This window comes from Myotis nattereri (assembly GCF_964212035.1).
Source record: "Myotis nattereri genome assembly, chromosome: 18".
Classification (NCBI taxonomy): domain Eukaryota; kingdom Metazoa; phylum Chordata; class Mammalia; order Chiroptera; family Vespertilionidae; genus Myotis; species Myotis nattereri.
The window spans coordinates 31,794,965-31,814,971 of record NC_138093.1 but is presented as its reverse complement, the minus strand read 5'-3'; positions in this window follow the sequence as shown (position 1 = coordinate 31,814,971).

Sequence of the window (20,007 nt, the reverse complement as noted above, 5' to 3'; positions counted from 1 at the left end):
ATTGTGAGGACTAAATAAAATGCAATGTATGGCTCAAAGCAAGCGCTTAGCATATTTAGCTATTATTGTATGGCTATAGAAGAGGAACCAGACAGAAAAGTCACCAAAAGTCATTCTGTTAATTGGAGGCATAACTATTAGGATATAAGCTCCCGTGGAGCAGAAATAGTCTGTCTTTGCGATTTCTTCACCTCAAATTCCACTTCTGAAAAATGGGTATAAAAACACTACCTACCTCAGTAGATTGTTCTAATATTTAAAGTACCCAGTCAATGTGAACTACTTAAAATAGTACTTTACACAAATTACTCACTCAAAATGTTATTATTATTGACATTATTAAGTAACATTTTTTTTGTTGTTTTGTTATTTTAATTATTTTAAGTTTTCCAGAACTTAACCTAGGGTTTAGAATCTTGCAGTCTCAATAAATTTGTAATGAATGAATAAATGAACCAGAAGGAGAAGTCAGGTCTCCTGACTCCCAGTTCTGTAATCTTTCCTCCAGATCACATGGTCTCAGGCCTTCCAAAAATGGTGCTATTCCCATGGCTAAGTTAGCTTAATTCAGGTTTGAAATGTTAGCCACCCTGGGGCTCCCAGGCATGTACCCTTCTCCTATTCTCTAGCTCAAAATTAAGTCATTGCCTCTGAGATGTACTGCCATCAGCTTCTGATGGAAAACAAACTTGGTGGTCACCTCCCTTCCCAACTGCCCACTACCCTGTCTTCTAGGAAATCTCATTTGCTCTCATTCTTCTTTGTGCATTTGGTTGGAGGCTCTTAGTTGATTCTGATCCATTACTGTTAAGGCTTTTATTTTCTTTCATCTTTTTTTTCCCATCCCTATGGCTCATCCTGTACCAGCATACTCTGCGCTCCAGGCTATTCTGGTTAGCTCTGACCCAGCTCTAGCCTTTTGACACTCACCTGGACCCTCATTATCTCCTCTCTGTATCCTTATTTCTCTAATCATGTATCCATTAACTTCATCATTTCACCCCTAATATCATTCCTCTCACCCAACCCCTTTCCCCGAAACCTGAATATCAGTTTCCTACCAAAGTCACAATATGACAAATACACAGCAAAAGGCAATCTTCATCAGGCTCTGGAAGTTTCAGAGATTTGCACTTAAAATATATAAATTACTTAAAATTCCCTAATTTCAAAGTCACTTTGGGTAGGGGGAGAATTTTGCTATTTGGTGCTTCCAGTCTTTCTTATCTTCTACGCTTGCTATTCTGAGCGTGATCTGAGGACCAGCAACTATGACATCGTCTGGGAACTCGTCAGGACTGTAGACTCTCAGGCCTACTCCAGGCCTATTGAGTCAGAATCTGCATTCCAACAAGACCTCAGTTCTGTCATACGTGAATTAACGTCTCCTGAGTGCGGCTCCATCCTGTTTCTCAAACTATCACGTGAATGAGATTCCAGTGGTGCCTGTTAAAATGCCTATGACTGGGCTCTGCACCCAGAGAGTTGACTCAATAGGCCTGAGATGGCACCCAGAAACTGGCCTTTCCTCATACACTCTTATGGTGGCTCTGATCTGGCTGAGGGCTGCACTTTGAGAAACACTGCTCCTGTCTGACAGCATCCTGAGTCTCCTGCCCAGGGTTTAGAATGTGGCGAGCAAAAAGCAGGCATTCAATAAATCGTTATTGCATTGAGCGGAACTTCTCTTGTTTATCCCTCCCCTCCCCCCCCCCCCCCCCCCCCCCCGCCGAGACTATAAAAGGGGACCTGAAGGTGGCATTTTAGCACTCTGGCTATTAGTTGAGTATATTAATCCTGTATATCATAATGAATGAACCAAACTGCTGGGGCTTTCTTGAGTTCTTTATTAAACACCTATTTTTGTATGGCTTCCATGTTCTGCTGAATTCGCCTGTCTTGTGGAAGATGGAGAATATCAAATAATCTGACCAATTCCTTAACTTTTTCTTTTGAAAGCCTACTCTAAAACTTAAGTGTGTGAAGGAGTTTTTACTTCCAGATTCCTGGGTGTGGCAGACAGACTCCAGGGTGGCCCCTGTGATCTCCTTCTAAACCAGTGATGGCGAACCTATGAACTCATTTTTTTGTTTGATTTTTCTTTGTTAAATGGCATTTAAGTATATAAAATAAATATCAAAAATATAAGTCTTTGTTTTACTATGGTTGCAAAGATCAAAAAATTTCTATATGTGACACAGCACCAGAGTTAAGTTAGGGTTTTTCAAAATGCTGGCAAGCCGAGCTCAAAAGGTTCGCCATCACTGCTCTAAACCAACAGAATACAGCAGACATGATAGGATGTCCCCTTTTGTGATGACAAAGCACATCATGTAATTCAGTGGTTCTCAACCTTGGCTGCACATTAGAATCACCTGGGAATCTTTTAAAAATCCTGATTTCTGGGCCTCATTGTGGAGGATTGATAAGAGAAGTCAAGGTGATTCCAAGGTGACTCTAATGTGCAGGCAAGGTTGAGAACCACTGATGTAACATTCTGTTGTATAAGGCTCCATCTTGATATCAGACTCTAAACGCTCTCCTTGATGAAAGTGGGCACGATCAGAAGATCCACGTGCCGAGGAACTGCCTGGGGCCCTTAGGAACCATGCCCTGCAGCCAGCACAAGACAGCTGCAAGGAGCAGGGTGCTGCCAAGACCACGTGCGCAGGAAAGCAGATTCTTCATCAAATGAGAGTCCAGCCCCAGCCCACACCTTCATCACAGCCACCTGAGACCCTAAGCATAGGACTCAGCTGAGTCATGCTGAGACTCCTGATCTGCTGAAACTGTGACACAATAAGTGTGTGCGATTTAGGCCTCTAAGCTTGTGGTAATTGGTTATACAACCATAGGGAACTAATGCATGGTAGTGGCCACTAAGTGGACCTGCAAGGAGACAGCTCCATCAGCTGGGTTAGCAGAAATGGCAGCCACTGGGAGTGAGGAGACCAGAATTAGGTGAACTGTACCTGGTTTGTCATCCCCATCGTAGTTCTCATGAGATGAGTGAGAGTGGTCTATTCACAGGAGACAGCTCCTTTAACTTCCTCAGTGACTGTTTAATCCATCCTTCTACATTGCCTCAGTTTCCCCACTGCTAATAGTAATCCAACCAGATGTTTCCACTTGGGTTAATAGAACCAAGGTGACCATGCATGACAACATTTAATTAATACCCATAACCTGTTTAGAGACTAGGATAAAACTGCTACCTAAGTAAAAAGTGTTTTTTTTTCCCAACTATTTTTTTCATGTGACAGATCATTTCTCTAAGCCTGTCAGATGCGTTAGCATTCTTCTGAAATCTGCTGATTCGGGCTTTCTGGAAAACCAAAGAAAAGGAGATACACAGAGATGTAAACACATTTTCCATTTGCCAAATAAATAGAATTTGGAGCAAAGAGGTTATCGTTTCCTTAACCCTGTGAAGACCACACAAGATACAATCTCCCCCTGGCGAGGAATGCCAGACCCTTGTATTTGTGTGTGTGTAAGAGAAAAATCTTGATCAATAATTCATTCTGAAATGCCTCCTCTTTCTGGGTACTCCCCTTGCACATCCTTTGGAGAACACTCCAGTCACTGTGGTATATATATTTAATTGGTTTCAGGACAAGACTTGTTCACCTTGAAAGCAAGTGGCTTTCAGAAGTGAAGGTCAGAGGATGGGGGACAGAATGGAGTCTGTCTCCAGCTCCGTCTAGATTTGCCTGAATGAAAGGGTGGCGGTTGCGTGCGGTCGCTCTCTGGTAGGGCTGTGGAGCTGAGACTTGCTTGACAAAAAAGAAACTTGGAATCCTCTTTTCAAGTGGAAAAGATTAAGTGGCACATAATGCCAGGCAAAAGGCTTTGTAACGGCTCTTTTCGGCAGAAACATACTTGCTCCTCTCCACTATTTTTTTCTTCAGTTGAGGAAAAAGTCAGTTTGAGTTGGTCCCCCACTCCTCCCCACAGCTCCCTGGAATGTTCTGCAATGAAGACTGGAGACTATTGAAAATCCAAGCTTTCCATGAATAGTTCTACAGCTCCCATAGTTACCTTTGAACATCAGGGCCTCATTTAACATTATGAGTTACATTTTAATGACACACAGACACAAAGAGGGAAATTAGCGGTAGTTTCTGGGGAGGAGACATTGGGAAGAGGGAGCAATTGCCACAGCTCTTCTCACCCGCCTGAGAAAATGTTTTCTGGTTGCAAATATGTCCCGCTTCCAGCTTCCAGCCTGAACTCTGACTGTTCCCCATCCCAGGAGGCAAAACAGCTCCGTGTTCTGACAGCATCCGCAACTACAAATGCACTCAGCACCGCCATCCCTCACTTCCAGGCTCAGAATTTCAATTGCAACACAACAATATGAAGGCGGTAAAGGGCAGCCGCCTTTCACAGGCCTCAAGCAATTTCTGGCTGTGTCGCTGCGGGAGTCCTTCGAGGCCTTGGTCACATGCGGAGGCCCGTGCGGTGGTAGCGGGGATGAGAGGGAAGGAGGTGCCAGGGTAAGGGAGGAAGCCTCACAGTTGGCAGATTGTGGTCTGTCAAGACAGTAGCTAACGCTGCCCTTGCAACTTCCTCTCCATTTCTCAGATGAGAAAGCTGAGTTTCATTTCCCCACTTCTATGTTTTCCCCTTATGATTTAAGAATTTGCACCAGGAGAAGTTTTTCAAGTTTTCTCAAAGAGTGATTGACACGCAGGTGTTTGATTGAGTATGAGTTGCTTATTGTAAGCTGTGCGAGGTGTTTATAAAAGAATAGCACGTGGTACGGTGCAGTCCCTGGGCACCAGTTCTTACCCCGAAGGAGCAGGGTGTGTTGGGGGAACCAGACTTAAACAAGGTAAAGAGGACGGCTTCAGACAGAGTGGACGGGAGACTGGGAAGAGGATGTATTTCCTCCCGCTAGTTATTTTAAAGGTTGAGGGAGGAAAGAGTAAGGCAGCTGCATAGTTTGTGGCTTATTCTCAGAGCCACTTCTTGGAGTTGAGGGACAGGCTTACTGGGGTAATTCTTTTTCTCCATTCTCCCTCCACATTTTGTCATTGCCACTTTGTTCTCTGCTTCCAAACACACTCTGACCTTTAGTTGTCAGTAAGTTTAGGCAAGTCACTTCCACTGCCTGGGCAGTTTTTCTTTATTTTTTAGGTTTCAGGTATACGATTCTATACTGCATCATCTATATATTGTATTGTGTGTTCACCACCCCAAGCCGAGTCTCCTTCCATCACCATTTATCCCCCCCTGTACCCTCTTCTACCTCCTTCCCCTCGGGTAATCGCCATGCTGTTGTCTGTGTGGGCAGCTTCTCTTATCTGTAAAAAGGAAGGGATTAACTGATCTTCCAACTTCAATTGGCTGCAAGTCTCCAAAAGCAGAATCGGGTCAAGAGAAAGGCGAGCAGCCAGAGTAATGCTAGAAAGTTCTTCTCCTAAACACAGAATGACTCCCCTGTCCTTCTCCATGTCCCTCTCCTTTCTGCCCTCTTCCTTCCTCCCCTCCCTGTCTGGGTGGTAGTTAAAGCTTGACTGGGCTTTGTAAGGTGGGGAGAGGTAAGGTCCAATCTAGTGCCAGAGAACTCAAGACTAAGAGTCAAGAAGTCTCCATCCGAACTTGTCACCAACTGGCTATGTGACCCTGGGCAAATCATTCATTACTCCGTGTGGACTTTGTTCCTTATAGGATCCAGATGACCCTGAGACCTCCAGCTCTGAAAAGTTCCTCAGCTTTCTCTGTGTTACTCAGCATCAGCGGCAGCCCCCTTTTCCACCTGCAGAAAAGGCAGGCCTTCTACCAGGTTCCCCTGCCCACGTTTTTGGAGGGAGGTTTACCCCAGGAACGTTCCCATACTCCACAGATCCATCCTGGTGACCTCATCATCTCCATAAACTATTTTTCCCTGGATCTCTGCGGTGTTGATCCTTCTTACCATCTTGTAACTGGTTTGTTTCTCCAGACTGCTCACTCTCAGGCTGACATGTTGAACAAAACTGAGGTTTGAAGGTAACAGAAGGAAATTCTAGCCGAGAATAGAAAATTTAAAAACAGATGCTAAGCAACGTGGCTTCTATTGTTTATAGCACAGGACTCTCCTCTCTCTCGGTCTCCCCCTGTCTCTATTTCTATCTTTCTCTCTCCATCACGTTACCAGGGTCAGGTAGCTGCCTCCCACATGAGTGTCTTTGTTCATAGTCTACTCTGAGGTCCAGGCCTCTCAGGCTCTCCGAGGTTTCAAGGGGAAACAAACAAGAAATCTATTTCCCCGTCATAACCGCACACCTGCCCCCATCAAACAGTCATATTTCCAGAAATACAAACATACCCGCAGTGCAGGCAGAGCTTGACATTGTTTTGTAGGACAGATTAAGTTTTTCTGTCCCAAGTATTCCCACCTAACCAAACGTTTAAGAAAGTGTCCACTTTCCATCAACAAAGAGCTCCCAGCTCCCAAATATGAATATGCACATATTTAATTTTTATTTAACATGAATAATTTTTTGCAGTGTTAAAATATTAATTCCCTCTGCTTCTGGCCATCAATGATTCAGAAATATCAGGGTCCTTTCACAGAACACCCCTTCAGTTCGTGGCTATACATCATCCTCAAATGATCCTTCCATTCTGACAGCCCTTAAACTCTCGGTTTCTGTGAAGTTCTCTACTTGGAAGGGTGTCGCCTTCAGTCTCAAGGCAGTGATGGTGAACCTATGAACGTCTCAGAGGTGACACGCGTACTCATTTTTTTGGTTGATTTTTCTTTGTTAAATGGCATTTAAATATATAAAATAAATATCAAAAATATAAATCTTTGTTTTACTATGGTTGCAAATATCAAAACATTTCTATATGTGACACGGCACCAGAGTTAAGTTAGGGTTTTTCAAAATGCTGACACACTGAGCTCAAAAGGTTCGCCATCACTGTCCTAGGGGATGTAGGGAAGTGACAGAGTATGTGTGCTGGCCTGTGACGCACTACTAGCTACTGTGCTCAAGGTCATCCTAAGTGACACACACACGTCCAGGCTGCCCCTGGTGACCACCCATTCATGGTCATGGTGGTGGAGGGGTCATAAGAGGCCTTGGGTGCCCCTTCCACATCACTTATTTGCCTGCTCTCGTTTTCTTTAAGTCTTCACCTATTCTGGGAGCAGTCAATCTTAGGCTGTATTTGCAGCCCCAGCAGGGAGCCCATTTCCATTGAAGAGAAGACTCCTTTAATAAATCTAGCTCATTTGCGCAGGAGTAAGTGCAGCCATTGATTAGAGGGCTGATTGGAGCTGTGACTTTCCTTAGGAAGAAAATTAAGAAAACAGATGAAAGGCAAATGATGGGCGGCCTTGCCTTCTCGTCTCCTTCTGTTCTGCCTCACCTGGGCTGATGCAAGGTTAGAAATACTCTGCAAGAGGAATTAACTCCTTTAGGTCATTGTGCTGCTACCCTGTCTGGCAGAGGATCACCGGATCTCAATGCTGAAATGAACCTTGATGGTCATTGGCTGAAGTCCTTGATTTTATAAACGAGAAAATGGAGTCAGAGAGGGAACCTGGCGTGACTGAGGTCAGACAGGTCGTCTGCACATTCTTCCTGCAGGCTGCAGCAAATCACTGTCTGTGATGCAGAAAAATCTGAAATAAAATCAAACTGGGTCCAAGGGAAAGATGGAAACATGGTGGCTTCTCTACATGGGACAGCTCCTCCCATCTGGGTTGTAGCACCAGAGAACAGATGGAGAAAAGGAGGTGAGTGGCGTTTGATAAGGGGGATGTTGCTGAGCTGTTGGGGGCACTCCAACCTGGTCCCACCCTCGCTTTCTTTCTGGAACTTTCCCCTTGTGCCCTTTATTTTTCAGCATCTTCCTGGTTCTGCCTCACTGACACACTGGTTATTCACTCTTTGGAACAGAGATGGAGGCATCTTTTATTTTTCAAAGCATTTCGTAGGCACCTGGAAGCCTCAAGGATCTTCTAAAGTTGTTCTGCACTGTCATTGTTCACATCAGATCTAACACTAAGGTGATGAGATACATCAAAAGTCAGTGCTGGATGTCCAGGCACATCCCACTGTGAACTTTTAGGCTTGGAATTCCCCGAGTCTAACAGTTTGGTCCTTCTCAGCACTCAAAGAACATCTATTGGCTGGCTGACTGAATGAATGAAATGCATAGATATGAGATTGGAGACACTTGCAGTTGTCTCCTGGGGATATTATTTTTGCTCCCATTACAGTGGACTTTTAAGTTCCATTATAGGAACTGCTTTCAGATTTAATTTACTTATCATCCCACATCTTTTACTTAAGAAAAGAAAAACAACAAACAAAAAACCTTTTAAAACTTGACATTTAGACTTTATGGCCCAGAGAACACTTGTGCACATAGTATCTCTTGATAGTCAAAAAATTCCAAGAAGAAATTGTTATTCCCATTTTACAGATGAGGAAACTGAGGCCGAGAACAGTTATGGACTCGCCTAAAGTAGAGAATCAGCCTGGATCTTCTGACATAGAATCTCGAGCCCTTTTTATTATACCACCCAGCCTCCTCATCTCTAAAACTTGTGTCCCAGGATTGTTTTCCAATTTATCCTCCAGAGCTTTGAGAGACTTTTGGCTGTTATCAAAGATCAAATCAATTCACACTCAGAAAATGAAGATTTGCTGCTGTCAAAGTTACACTGAATTTGCTAAGCCCTTGATGTTCTCTGGGATGAGTTAGTTCTAAAAAAGTGTGATTGAATAACGGCAGTGCTATTGTTATAAAAATGTAACTTCCCAAACACATGTATTGTTTTTTATAGTTATGAATATACAAGAGGTTGTGTGTGTGTGTGTGTGTGTGTGTGTGTATGTGTCCTCTCAGACATAGTAGGGACCTTGATAATGTGCCATATTTCAGGTCTTTATTTTTTACTAACCCATTTAATCCTCACATCACTGAAACTAAGTTAACTGAGACTCAGGGAAGCTGCAAGAGAAGCCAGGCGACTCCAAGTCTTCCATTCTTTCCTCTGTGATACCTCATGAGTAACAATCCAGTCTTTATTCCCATTGGAGGGTCAGTGAGACAAGAGAAGAAAGCAGGAAAAATTAAGTGCATCTCCTTGCGTGTATCTCCAGGTGGCCAGGATGCCTGAGTTCGAGTTGCCTTCTGCTAATTGTGCCAGGGCTGGCGCAGAGCCTGCGTGTGTGGGAGAGGAGTGAAAGCGAACACATTACCCGGATTCTGTTTATATTGCACAAAAGCTTCGATGCTTGTGAGTAATGTGTCTCTCAGCCCTGTTAACTTTGCAAATAGAATAAGAGCCTTATTGCTTGTGCATAGGAAAGATGGGAACTGGGATGGAGGGAATGGGAAGTAGAGGGTAGAGAGGATTTTGGTGTGGGATGGGCAAAAAGGCGTGAGCCTTGAATTCCAGCTTTGCTTCTGTCACTATTTACATGTGACCTTGTGTAAGCCACTTTTCCTCTCTGCGTTACAGTTTCACTGTCTGTAAAATTTTGGACCAGGATCAGGGCTCCCATATTGGCAGCCAGCTGGCAGAATTTAGCCTAAGGACATTTTTTAAAGCATTTAAAAAGAAAGGAAAAAATACCAATATTGGGTTGCTCTCACGTCCCACCATTCACAGCCCCCCTCCTGCACCTTGCTGGATTTATATATAGATGTTACTTGCCTATGTATGTAGGAATCTGAGGTAGGAACAATTGGACTAGATACTTTAGAAGGATCCTAACCTGTTTGATTCTATCGACGTGCTAAGCTTGTTGAAAATAGAATCTTGGTGAACATAAACGTCAGAATTACTAGCGTCCTGCTAAGTGTCAGGACCCAGAGCTAGTCGAAATCTGTGCTCTGCCACCTATTTGCACATTACTCATCGGCCCTGTGGCCTCAATTTGCTCATCTTCATGATGGACACACTCCTGTGAGGATGAAGTGAATCCATGTCTCTAAAGAGCTCAGAGTACTGCCAGGAACATCTTAAATGGTCAGAGTAACTGGCTGTCACTGGGCTTACTACTAGGCTTTTTAATGAAATATTTACACAATCTTGTCTTGAGTAGCAAGCAATCTTAAAGTGTTTGGCTAAAATTTCCAGGATAAGACTGAGCATCTGATATTATGAAATGTGGATATTATGCAACCCAAGGGCCAGGCATAGAGACCATTTCCGAAAGGCTCTCTAAACGAGCCATGTAAATACATATGAAGCCAAGTTTCCCATAATTCTTTTTCCCTACAAACTTTTATTTGCTGATGTCTCACTCAATCCCTGAGAGGTGGGAGGAGGCTGGGTCTGTGGAGCTCTCCTGGCCTGCGGGCTGAGTTCACGACCGCCATGTCTCATGTCCCTGGAAGGCGGCCCCTCCATTTCTCCTGGGCCATGCGTGCTGGTTTTCTTTGGGGCTGGACTGGCTCTGAGGACCCTGGTGCTGCTCTCATTGAAGAAGCAGGTGGGGGAAGAATCCTTGCGGAGAAAACTCATCAACTATAGCAAGCAGCTGCCATCCATTTTTCATGTGGCATAAAATAAAAGTAGATAAGATTAGGAAATGAAGGTGCAAATGAGATGCCTGAGCGCTCTCTGTGTGTCATTGCGTCTCTCTCACGGTTTCAATAATAAACATGTTATTTGAGTAGTTTGCCAATCACACTCATCAATTCTAAACTTCAGACTCCTGCTACACATACTGTATTTATAATCCCCTTCATATGGCCAGACACATCAATGCCTGCAGATGTAGAGGCCCAAGCGACTGTTCTGGGCTTGCTTGCTTGCAGCCCAAGCCCTCTGAAGGGCGATGCCAAGGGGACACCAGCCTGTTTTGAAGGCAGACAAGGAGCAACAGGGTGGGTGTGTGAGTAGCATTAGTAGAAATTCTCCCTCTGACACTTTTCCTTAAGCAGAGGGAGCTGACAGAGAGACTCCTAGACACCATGACAGGCAAGCAGTTAACCTCCCAGAGAAGAACCACAGTTCTCAAGGAGAGCGAAGGAAGAAAGGGAGGCGAGGACTCCCAGGGGGTGGCTGCAGCCTTCCCCAGAAGTGCCCGCCGCTGGCCACGCTGGCCCTGGGTGCTGTGCTTCCCTCGGCAAAGGCACAGGCCGCCTCACTTCTGCGCTGACTCTGCAACTGGGAGCCCCACAAAGTGCAGGAACAATGCCTGGATCCACTGGGTCTGTGTCTGCTGGGTTTCCCAGGCTGTGAAACTGGCATTGCCCCTCCCCGATGACCTCCTCTGGGCCTGTTGTGCTTTGCCATCTGTAGGTGATCCGTGCAGTATGTGCGCGAGGGTGGAGGCAGGCTCCAAGCTCTCTGCCTGTGTTTCCACACAGACCAACTTCTGTTTCCCATGGGGGTGCCATTGGCATTTTGGGTGGAATGTCCTCTGTTCCTTTGCCATACGGCACTGCCCTTAACGTTATAGGATGTTTAGCATCTCTCACGCTTGCCACTAAATGCTGGTCGTATCTCCCCATGATTTTAAACACACCTCCCACCCCACCCCCGCACCATGGAAATTTGGTAGCGACTGCAAAGAATCAAGCACTCTCCCCAGCCCTCCCTCTCTGGAGCAGTGATTTCTTTCATTAATGAATTTGGGTGAAGAAACGTTGCTCAGCCTTTGCCTTCTCACTGTCAGACCTGCATGCCCGTAGACACAGTGCGTTCAAGCCCACAACCGGTGCATGTGCCCTGACTGACCTCGAATTGAACCTTGGCCTCCTGGTTCACGGGTCAATGCTCAACCACTGAGCCACACCGGCAGGGCAGAAGGCCTTATTTTCTATGCAATTTATCAAACATGGTGATAGTTTGATCTTTATTTATCTGCTCTGAAATCTTCTTTCTTCTAAACTTGAGAGTAGAAGCAAGGAGTGTTACTTCCTGAGCTCTTTGAACCTCATTAAAATACACATCTGATGTTGGCCAGCACCCCCTTCCCAGTTTTCTGCCCGAGTCTGTTTTTCATCACCAGGTTCACAGGAGAATAGTTGGGGGGCACAGGGGGGCTGCTAATGTAAAGGAGCAGCTCACTACCCTGTCATCCCCTCTCAGCTGCCACTGGGGAGAGAGTGGCTCGAAGAGATGTCAGGACAGTTTCGTGCTGAGAGCAAATGATTTGGGCTCAGCTTAGCCTCTGTTCACGCAGACTAGAGAACCCCACATTTCCCTGAGACTCTCCCCGACTCAGGAGCACGAGCACTCGCCGTGGTTGAGTTGGATTCAAACCTCCTTTCCTATTTCTGAAGGTGAACACAAGAGCGGACTCTTCGTCCAACAGAGACCACGGGCCCGGCGGGACTATAGGGGAGCCAGTTTCCTCCTGGGGCCTCGGTGGAGAGGTTTGGGTGTCAGCCAGACCAGGGCTCCAGCACAGCCTCGTCCGTGGGAGCAGCAGAGCGATGCCTTCCGGGTGCTCCTAAGAAGCAGATGCTGGGATAGAACTGACATGTGTCACGGTGTCACGTGAAGATGTCCACGTGTTGATTTGATACACTTATAATTGCAGTCTAATCACCCTTGCAGTGTTAGCTAACACCTCCACCTAGTCACATAATTATTTCTTTTTTGTTGTGAGAACATTTAGCATCTACTCTCTTAGCAACTTTCAAGTATGTAGTACAGTATTGTTACCTATGATCACCAGACTGGGCACCCGATCCTTGCAGCTTAGTCATCTTCTAATTAGAGGGTTGTGCCCTTTGACTAGTATCTCCCTTTCCCCCACCCCCAGGCCTTGGTAACCACCATTCTACTCTATGTTTTTATGAGGTCAGCTTTTTAGATTGTATATTTTAGGAGAAGGTACCATATTTGTCTTTCTCTATCTAGCTGGTTTCATTTAGCATAATGCCTCAAGGTCCATCCATGTCGTCACAGATGGCAAGATATCTTTTCTTCTTATGGATGAATAATATTCCATTGTGTTTATAAATACACACATTTTTGGAGGCGTGCTCTTGGGGAAAGGTGAGTGAGGGAATCAAGATGAAGCATGGGGAAAGCTAAATAGAAATCTGTTCTGATCTGGACACTCACTTCATTCATGTCTGATTCCTAACAGAAACTTTGAAGCACAAAGCATGACCCCCATGGTTATGTCCTGGGTTGAGTACCTGGAGGTGGTGGGAGAGGTGGTCTCTGAGTTAGCAATGCTCCTGCTCCATCAAAGGCAATTCTGCAGAGCTGGGGGCTGGGGGTGGATATCTGGCCATCACACAACAGCTGGGGATGGCTGCTCCTAGGTTTCAAGGGATCTGGGTGGACAGGAATAGCTCCCATTCTAAGAGGGTTATAGCAATATTAACAGTAGTGGCTCTGACCAGAGTATGCCTTTTTTCAGCAGGCAGTCCCAGGAAGAGGGCCAATGGGCTGTTTTTGGTGGAGCTATAAACTGGGTCTAGTTATGGCTTTTATCAAGAGCAGCCAGGCATTTATGCCTGGACCACATATGCACACATAACCCATCAATGCTTTCCAATGGCATCTCTGAAAACCTCTCTCACACTTGTCATTCAAACAGAGCACTTGTACCTGAACTCAAATCATGGGACTTATAAGTCAATTTGATTATCTTGTTTATAACATAAAGCCTACAGGCTCTACCCAAGACTCCCAGGAAGAAGAAATCTTTCAAGTTGGCATTTGCTTGGAGGGTAAGTGGCGATGGTATTTTCAGGACCAGACTAAATAACAACTTGAAGCTCACTATTCATCGTTTCAAAGAATGTGCTCACTACCTTGGCCCCCTTCTCTCTGTCAGTGTCCTTGGGCTCCCAGAGCTCTTCTCCACCTCCAGGGGCTGGGAGACCCCCTCATCCGTTAGCTGCTTATACAAGGGTGGCACTTATCCTCTCGGAGCTGGTCTGTCTTCTGTCCCATTCCCCTAGGAGCCTGCTCTCTGCTAATGTGATGATATGTGACAATGTCGTTGCCTTGGAACAAGACAAGCTCCCAAATAAAATGCTCCCTTGGCCCCACACTCAGGACTCTTACCTTGGTTAATGTTCTGTGAAAGTGGCTGTGGAAAAGAGATATGCAAATGGAGGTGCTTTGCAAATGTAAATAGAATGAACATGCACATAAACAGAAAATCTTCATTGGGCCAACCACTGCTCAAGAAAGGAAAGGGGAAAACGGAATGATTTCTCATAAGGTTGGGGGATGGAACTAGAACCCGGTGTCTGGATGGTGAAGTTCCATGGAGAAACTGCAGAAGGAGAGGGGGAGACGATGCGAGGAAGCTGACTAGACAAATCTCAAAGATTCGGGAATAGATAATGTGCATAAAGGGAAAGCCATGACTTCGGAATTAAAGAATAGGTCTGACATGTTGAGTCTGCCACATAGCAGCCTTGTGATCTTGGGTAAGTTACTTAACTTCTCTGAGGTTCAGTGTTCTCTTGTATATTAACAGGATACTAATAACCACTTAATGGGCTATTAGGCAATTGGATGAGTGACATGTGTGAAACATGTAGAAGAACGGCTGACACATAGAAGGGACTGAATAAATGCTATTTTTCTACCTTTTCTTCCCCTCTCATTAAGTGCCAGAGTCGTAATGACCTTGGTTAAAAGAAAGGAGCTGTAGAAATCTCGTAAAGGACTGGTAGATATGGGAACCGAAGAGGAAAGACTGTCAATTGTTAGCATCAGAGTGCTGAAGAAAAAATAACTTCTGCCTGAACTTGAGGTTATTTTGGGGAACTGCCATTAAGGTGTTGCTCCTTAAGAAAGGAGCTTAGATGGATTAGGAGGGAAGCAGAGTGGAGCTAAGGTCAGATAAGAGTAAACTGGCAAAGTTGGTGCCTGAAGCTAAGAAAGACAGTAAACTCCAGAGATAAGGTGCTTGAGTGTTGGAATTAGACCAAGTTTGTTTCAACTATCCTCTTAGCCATTAGCTACCCTATGGCCTCAGACAATGGCCTAAGCTAGTTCTCAGTTTGTTCATCTGCAAAATGGGGACAATTAATGTCCCTGGCTTATAGGGCTGTTGTGAAGGATAAATGAGACATAAGCATCATATTTATTGTGATTGACTGGCATATTTCACATGCTCAAATCTTAGCTATTGTCACTGTTAGTATATTTGCACATTGATGAAACCTATGTAGCTTTATCCTCGGCTGCATCATCAGGCCGAGGAATGATTCATCCATTTTAACATGCTGAGTGAGTGTGGGGCCTCCTGAAGAATTGCCAAAGAGAAGGAGTTCTAGACACAAGGATCTGGAGTGGAAAAGGGAAAGGATCAGAAAACAGGGTGTTAGAAAGGCAGACAAGCAATGAATTCCACTTTGGACAGCCAATGTCTATCAATTCATTTCCTTAGGCATTGATTCAACATACGTTGTATATATTATGTGTGGTGTGCTGGAGATGCAGCCAAGAATGACAGAGTTGTGATCCTGAGAAAAATAGAAAGAGTAAAAGTTTGATCAGGGTTATAAGGAGCATGAAGAAAAAGATTGGGGTAGCGTTAGAATAAAAGATGAGGAAAATCTTTCTTTGGGAGTGTCACATAAGCAGAGACCTGAATCATAACTAGGAGTTAGCCAGGCGCAGTTTGGGGGAAGAGGAAACATCATATGCAAAAGGTCTGAGGCAGGAGGGACCTTGGAGGGATGCACTAAGACAAACTTGCCTAGAACAGAGTGGAAAGGGGAGGGAGAAGTAGAAATACGCACAGGCGAGGTAGGCTTGGACCCATCATATCAGGTCTGTAGGCAATGCTAAAGATTTCAGCTTTTTTTTCTAAAAGCCAGAAGTTAATGAAAGGTTGACAGGAAAAGAAGATGTCCTCTGATTAAATGGCCAGATTGACTTCATTGAAGCTTTTGAGTATTGCCCCAGAAGGTCCATGCAGCGAAGCTGCTGTAGAGGGGGCGGAAGTCAAGATTTTCGCCCGAGTCCCTGGCACTCTGCAGGCTTTGGGCACCGTGGGTGATGTGGCCGATGAAAGAGTTGGAGGAAGATCCTTTCCTCAGGATAACATGTGAATGGTCTCCTATGTCAGGTGGCAGGATCCAGACATGGAGCAGGGGCCACATGAAACTTGATCTGAGTTGAGATGTCCTCATAACTGCTAAAAAAGCTCTAAAATGATGCCGCAAAATATTTTGAATCCGTGCAGATAAATACAACAAGAGAGTGGCCAGCAATTGTTAAAAAGTTTTCTCTGTACCCATAATTTGATTTTGAATCATCGCCTCTTGGTAAGAGGTGGGCATATAGTCAATAATAGATTAAAAGATCTATTAGCTATCATTTGCTCAACCACTTCTTTAGACACATGATGATAACAATCCCAACTTATTGTACACCTACTATATCCCAAGCATGGCAATAACTGCTTTACATATATCATTTTATTTAATCTTCATAGCAATCTTGCAAATTCGTTATTATTAAGCCCTTTTATAGGTAAGAAAACTACGGACTAGAGCAGTGATTTTCAACTGGTGTGCTGCAGTTATTTTTAAAACGTGATATCTGACCAGGCAGGGGCACTGACCTCTTTTCCCTTAGATTGCCAATAATAAAAATGACAAAAGCCAACACAACAACAGCCATCCAGTGTGAATGCCCTGTCTTAACCATAAATATATAGGGCATATAATAGAGTTGCATCTTACTGGGGATGTTGCATAATAGGGTTACATTTGATTACTTAATTCTTGGTCCCAGAAATCCTTACATACAAGTATAGGTACTGACTTTTTAATAAAAGCCATTTTGGAGTAAAAAGGGTAGGTAATTACTATTATTATTTTTTATAAGTCAATCAAAATTATACCTATTTTTTTGTCAGATCTGCAAAAGAACATAATATATTTTTTTGGTGTGCCACAGATGAGAGGAAAGGGTTGAAAATTACTGGACTAAAGACATTACATAATTTAGGAATAAGAAGCATAAATTGGTAGTTCCAAAATAGTCTCAGGATGTAAAGTACAGCATAGGGAATATAGTTGATAATATTGTTAATAACTATGTATAGTGCCAGGTGAGTACTGGGAATATTGAGGGACCACTTAGTAAAAGATATGAATGTCAACAACTATGCTGTACACCTCATACAAAATAATTGAATATAAACCGTAATTTAAAAAATAAAAAAGAAGAAACAGCTCATAAATGGTAGACCTGGGCTTAAATCCAGGTTGACCTGGTTCTCTGAATGTTCCTGTCATTCTGCCTCCCAGATGAAAAGGGGGAGACCAGGCAGGTAAGGCACTTAGAGTAAGTGAGGACTTGAGCCCAGGCCACATGAAAAAAATAAGTCAAAAGAAACAGGTAAAATTCATGTTGGCATAGATTTTATTTGACCCAATAATTCTAAAATATAATTTCTATGCGTAATCAGTATATTTTACGTTCATTTTGTATACTTTCTCTTTAAACCCGGTGTGTATTTGTAGACTTACAACAAACAACCACAGTAGACTACTCACATTTCAGTTACTTGGCACTGGGGAGGCACTTGGTAAAATTCTCTCTGGTTCCTACCCATCAATCACAAGATACATACTTGAAAATATTTTAATTATCCATATTAAATTCAGAAAACTTAACATTTATGATTGACAATTTATTTCCAGGTTGCTTTCTTATGCGATAGATAGATAGATAGATAGATAGATAGATAGATAGATAGATAGATAAGGGGCAGCATATTTTATTATCTAATTATGTTCTGTAGATGATAATTCAGAAATAAAGTTTCCTTTTCTCACTCATGGGCAGAAGGGGTCCTGAAGCCACCTGGATGTCAAGGTGATCAGCCTAGGCAAGCAGGTAGAGACGTGTGTTCCTTACCCATTGACATTATTGGTTGATGGCACATTTACCAATGAGGACAGAGCAGGAAGCGCCCAGTTCTAAGTGCACCAAGAGAAGAATTCATTGATGGTATGGATCTTATTAGCAGAACAACTGGAAAAAAAGCAGCTATTTCTTTGGGTGGAAGATCAGGTTCTAAGTGGAAGAGAGAATGAGTGCGTAAGAGACTTAAATGCCACTTTTATTAAGTGATTTATATATTAGCTTTTTTTTCTTTTGAAATTATAGAAAAAAAAAATCCAGATGGGAGAAGGCTTAGATTGGACATCAAGCTTGAAAATGGTACCTTGGTCTGTCTCTCCAACTTCCCTGTGCAACAGTGTTCCTCACCCTTCCTTCCCCCGGTCCTTCCACTTCCCCTCCCTCTGGAACCACCTCCACTTCATTTGCAAGCTGATTTCATGATGGAGCAAAAATGCCAATCAATCGTTTGGCCATCAGTAGGAGAGCATCTCCAATCTGCATTAGCCTGCTGGGCTGCCTTCCAGAGCGTCATCTACTGCACATGAATTATTACGGAAACATTACTGCTGTCAGCACATTCCACTCTATACAACGTCCTATTATTATTTTTTTGGCGGACAACAGTGAAATTTTAAATAGTTTAATCTTTCTTAAGTAATGTGAATTTGGTGGCTCTAGAAACAACTTTTGGCCACAACAGTGAAAACCCACCCACAACAGTGGTGGGGCTTAGAGGCAGGTAGGGAGTGGGGTCTAGCACAAGAGAGACCTGGCCGCCCTTCGATTTGTTTTCCCCTTTCTGAGGTCATCCTCTTCCCAGCATCGCTTCTCCTTCCTTTGTTGTCCATGGCAACAGGAGGCTGCTGGGATCCTGATGTTTGGGTAACAGAGGAGAGAGAGCTGGGGATAAATCAGCTTGACGTCAGCAGGGTCATGGAGCGTTGCTTGGGTCTTCTCTCACCAGAGAACGCATGTGCTCAGTAGCTGGGCTGTCTCTGTGATTCATTTGAACCCTGTGCTCTGGTGGCGATAATAGATCTAGTTTGGAGGCTCCCGAACAGAAGTAGACGGTTTTTGTCTCTTAAAATTCTTTGGCAAAACGGGTCATTTATTATTCTGGAGCGTGCATGTGTGTGTATGTGTGTGTGTGTGTGTGTTTAGTGTTTGGAGAGCATAGGGTCAAAGTTGAAGTTCAGTTGCTGATACCCAGCAAGAGAAGGCCATCAAATCAGGTGGGCCAGCCAAAGTCAGGTCATACCTGATAAAGGACTCCCAAGGGAAACTGAGGACCATATCTATTCACATGGAAAGAATGAAGATACAAAAGGGACAAGAGAATTTTTTTTAAAAAAATTGTTTAGCACAACGGGTGTGGCTCAGTAGTTGAAAATCAACCTATGAGCCAGGAAGTCATAATTTGATTTCTGGTTAGGGCACATGCCCAGGTTGTGGGCTCAATTCCCAGTGGGGGATGTGCAGGAGGCAGCCAATCAATGATTCTCTCTCATCATTGATGTTTCTCTCTCCCTCTCCCTTACTCTCTAAAATCAATAAAAATATATACTTAAATTTTTACTTTTATTTTTAACCACTTTAAAAATATTTTTTATTTTTCAATTGCAGTTTGCATTCAATATTATTTTGTATTGGTTTCAGGTGTAGTGGTTAGACAATCGTATACTTTATAAAGTATTGCCCCCAATATTCCCAGTCCCCACCTGGCACCATCCAGAGTTATTACAATATTATTGACTCTATTTCCTAGGCTGTACTTAACATCCTGGTGACTATTTTGTAACTACCAACTGAAAAGAAAATTTCAAATCTCAGGCAAAAAGTTAAAAACCACTGGATACACTGAAGGTTAGAGATGGAACCAGAAAGGAAAAGCAGGGACGTAGGTGTGCTGTGAGTAACAAGGACTCTGGTTGCTGAGACAGTTCTTTGGCCTTGATGCCAGCGCTCTCTGTGTGGGTGGAAACCAGGGTAAACTGGTCTAGGATGAGGCTGAAGATGTGGTGAGAGGTGAGAATGCAGCCCAGAGCCAGGTCTGAATGAGGAGGTGGAGAGAGAAAGGATTCTTGCTCCTGTTTGCATTTTGCTGCTACCATCCGGGGGAGGGGGTCAGAGCGGGGGAGGGGGGCCCCCCCGAGGGTTTTAACGTTAGACAAAATGTTAGGAACCACGGCCCTCCCCTT